Source organism: Pteropus alecto, unplaced genomic scaffold (assembly GCF_000325575.1).
Source record: "Pteropus alecto unplaced genomic scaffold, ASM32557v1 scaffold166, whole genome shotgun sequence".
Lineage (NCBI taxonomy): Eukaryota > Metazoa > Chordata > Mammalia > Chiroptera > Pteropodidae > Pteropus > Pteropus alecto.
Window position 1 is genome coordinate 3,318,772 of NW_006439757.1, and position 4,836 is coordinate 3,323,607.

Genomic DNA, 4,836 nt, shown 5'->3' on the forward strand with positions numbered 1-4,836 from the left:
GAGTATAGCACTAAAGTTCTTAAGTATCTCAGCCCAGAAGTGACGCACATCACTTTTGATCACATTTCATTGCCTAAAACTAGTCAATGGTCTCACCTACTTAAAAAAACTTGGAAACTTTAGATCAAAAATTGAGATTTAAAAAAAATGAGATTTTCTTATCCTCATATAACTTTCAGAGGGAGATCTCCACCTACCAGTCCTTAAACAAATAATGTAGCTCTCAGCTAATTTCTTGGCCTCATTCTTGATCCAAGCCCAATGGCTGATAGGCTTTATGCTTGGTCTGGTGGTACAAAAATACTTCAGCTTAACCTTGAGCTACATTGTTTCTCTCCTTTGTGCACTTGCGTGGCTGTTTCTGGCTTAGACAAAGTTACAGACAGAGGTTTAGTAGATGGTGTCAGGGGTGTACTTGCTGCAATTGGACTTTTCATTATGCAGGTGCATGCATAGTATTTGCTACTTTTGTAAGCAAGTGGGCTGGGTTGAGCAGGTGTTATATTAAATATTAGTTCCAAATCTAGGTAAGCAGCACCGGATGTGCTGCCCTTAACTCACTTTTGCTTTCGGTGTCAAAAGAGGAAAAGATGTAGAGATGAAATTTAGATGTACAGTATGTGGCTTGCTATGGGTTCAAGGGTCATTCCTCTCTCTGGTCTCGTTGTGACCCTAAATTGGTTAGTTTCATATGAGAATAATTTGCATGAGAGTCAAGTTTCATACCTAAGGTTTCTAATTATTTGTTTGTTTGCTTGCCTGCTTTAAACATGAGACAAAAACACCAGGTTCTGTATCATGAACCCAAGAGAGTTTAGCAGTTATTTTTTTTCTTTTTTAGAGAATCTTCTCTATGCAAAAAACATAGATAAAATGGCTAAATGGAAATTAAATAAACTTAATAGATTTTAAATGGATTTAAATGTGCTGTAAAGGAAATTAAGGCACCTCAAATAAAAGTCAGGGAAAACTCAACTAATAATAGACAGAGAGAGAGAGAAAGAGAGAGAGAGAGAGAGAGAGAGAGAGAGAGAGGTTGAGAGAAGAAGAGAGAAAGAGAGAGATAGCAGAACCCCAATGGAAATGGAGGCAACAGCTGAATAGCATCCAAAGTGCTAGTGGTATCTACTCAAAAGTAACCTATTAAAAAAGCTACTCCAAAGGTGATCGTAAGTACACTTGACCCAAATTGCCAGGACGATGAATCTCTCAGATGTCTGTGACATTTAGTATTTAAGTCATTCTCCAGAGTCAATGCTGAAATCCACAAAACAAAATCTTTGACCCTGCCCAAGACATTTCTCTTCAAAATTACCAAACCAGTCATCTTGAATGATGAGAAATTTTGAATAAATGTGCAATAAGATATAACAAATCTAGGATATGAGGCCTAACCTTTTAAATGCCATTTTACCAATTGATTCTTTGCCAAAAACTATTTACCTCTTTGATTAAGTTACTCATAAGAGATACTGACCATGTAAACAGTTCTCCAATAAATGAAATCTCAAACCATTCTAGTACTTGCAACCACCCTTTTTGATTGTTTTTGTTTTTTCCACCTCTGGTGATGATTCTTCCAAGATATCATTTAACTATATAAGGATAAGCATACTAGTATTCCAGGTTGATAAAGAAGTATTAAAAATTATCTTTCCTTTTATGGAACCTATAAACTGGAACAAACACATAAAACAAAAAAAGACCTGTCTTAGCTTCACCAATACAAAATATCATAAACTGATTGACTTTAAAAAATAGAGCTTTATTTCTCACAGTTCTGAAAGCTGAGAAGTTCAAGATCAGGGTATTAATAAGCTAGGTTTCATTCTGAAGCCTCTCCTCTTGCCTTGTAGGTGGCTGCTGTCTTGCTGTGTGCTCACATGACTTCTTCTGTGTGTGTGTATGTGAGGAGACAGAGCAAACTTTCTAAGTGTCTGTTCTTGTAAGGACACTAATCCCATTTATAAGGGTCCTACCTTCATGACCTCTTCTAAACCTAATTACTTCCCAAAGGCTCCTTGCTTTATTGTGCTTCATAGATTTAGCATTTTTTACAGATTAAAGGTTTGTGGAAACCCTGCGACAAGCAAGTCTATCAGTGCCATTTTTACAACAGGTTCAGATGATGGTTAGCATTTTTAACAATAAAGTATTTTTTAATTAAGGTATGTACATTACTTTTTAGATATAATACTGTTGCACATCCAATAGACTACATTTGTGTAGTGTAGTGTACATCTAATAGATTATACTAGTGTAGGGTAACCATAACTTTTATAAGCACTGGGATACCAAAAAAATCTGTGACATCTCTTTATTGAGGTATTTACTTTATTACCGGTGGTCTAGATATGAATCCACAATATCTTTGAGGTATGCCCGTACCACTACATTGAGGGTTAGGTCTTCAGCCTCTGGATTTTAAGAGAACATAACAAGAGCTCTATAAGGGTAGAAACATCACTATTTCAGGAAGATTTCAAAAAGCATTAGAAATAATTCATCTCCTTATGGAGCATCTAAGTTAGAGAAAATTATAAACAATGACATAAAACAAACAATAATTGAAATAAGATATCATATATAATATTAACATAGTAAATCATAAAAGGTGAATAAATAAATGTATTAAGGTAGACATCTATAATAATAAACATATACAAATATTTTTGAGAGCTAAATAATCATATTAAAATAATCTATAGATAGACTATAATAAATATATATTTGCTATAGGGAAATAGAAAATATAAGTATTATATGACTTTATGGAAGATGTAAGATTGGTAGTGGCTCTTATATTGCAAAGAATAATATTAACTCTAGGTTTAAATCTCAATCAGTTGTATTGCCAATGCACATCACGAAAAGACTTAAAAATGTAATGTCTAGGAACAAAAATTAAAGATGTTTACAATAGATACAGGTTATAATTATACAGCACATTAACTTCCATAAAATACAATTTTAAGTATGATCGTTCTTACCTGAAGTGTTTTTTTTTTTTTTTGTGACTAATGTTTGCATTTTACATGTGAGATTTGAGTACAATGAATATTTTATATTGGGCGACTCTAGCAATCCTAGCAAACTGATTGAATATAAATGACTACTCTTGCTAATAAGTACAAGAATAAATTTCATTCATACATTTTCTAATATTTTATCTCTGACCAAGATACAAAGATTCATCTTAAGTAGTTATTTTTATATTAGTGCTTTCCATAAGAGTTGTAATAAAAATGGTTATTATTATATTTATAATTGAATTTTCATTTTTTATTAGATGTTTTACATACTCTAGGATAATCTGCCTGTTTATGGGCTGAGTTGTGTCCTGTTAATTATATGCTGAAAGGCTAATGCCAAGTACCTCAGAATGTAACTGTATTTAAAGATACATTCTTCAAGGAGGTATGTCAGGTTATTAGGGTGGGCTCTAACTCAATATGACTGGAATTCTATTAACAAGAAGAGATTAAGATACAGACAAGAATACAGAAAAGACTTTGTGAAGACACAGGGAGAAGACGGTCGTCTATAAGCCAAGGAGAGAGGCCTCAGAAAAAAGTCATCCTGCCATCACCTTGATCTTGGACTCCTAGCCTCCAAGACTGTGAAAAAATAAATATCTCTAATTTTTCTTCTCGGAGGAATATCCAGCACTCACCCATAGTGACATATCTTGTAAAAATCCTCCTCATATTAAACCTCATGACCCAAAGTGCTATGCTGCTTAGAAGGTTGCCTTGCCAATAAAAAGAGCAAGACAAAGTAAAGAAAGGGAAAACACCAATTAAAGGGAAGGAAAAGTAACTAAGAATTAGTTATAGCTTTGAATCAGTTTGTACCACCTGCATAGTGCATGAAACATTGCCTCAATTTTGGTGAGAATGGTCTTGATTTGATAGTGCCTACAGGACTGGAAGAAGAAAACAAATTTTTTCTAACAGAAGGTAGTTTTTTCTAGGCTTCTAAGAATCAGTAAAAATAAATTTTTAATAGCAAAGAGAGGAACACAGTCAGAATTATCTAAATGAAACACACACACACACACACACACACACACACACACACACACACACACGGAAATGTAAGCCAAAACCAGCAAAAACAACTCGAACTTCAGATATTTGAATTATGAGAGATAGAGCATAAGATAACTACATTTACAGTGCTTAAAAATTATAAATAAGCTTGAAAATATCTCACAGGACAAAAAATATTTAATATTACCTTGCAGATTTTTTTAAATCAAAAAAGACCTTTTAGACATCAAGCATGCAATAACCAAAATCAAAAGCTTAGTGACAAATGTTATCAGCAGATTAGACTCAGTTGAAGAAACCAATAGTGAACCATAAACTATGTTAGATTAAATTATTTGAAATGGAGCCCAATTTATATCCCTAGGTTTGTTTAGATCTTAGAAGATAAAGTGAGATTTGAAATATATTTATTCAGAATTAACGAGAGAATAAGCCAGAGTCTATATTTAAAGAGATACTGAATAAAATTTTTCCTGTACTGATAATAATACTACTATACAAAAGTATTTTGCAATAATGAGAATAACATGAATTCATTTTCAAGCCAAAAGCAGTAAGGCTGGTTATTTATTGTCCCAGTAAGACTCTGACAGAAAGCAAAGGATTCCAAATGGAAAGTCTGAAAAGGAAGAAGAAATGAAGAACAAGGATAGTGGTAAACATTCTGGCAGATCTAAATAAAAAATATCTGTACAAACAAAAGTAATAATTTAGAGTTAAAAAGTCAATATAGAACTAAAATATCCAATAGCAATAACATAAACACCAGAAGATAACAGCTGTA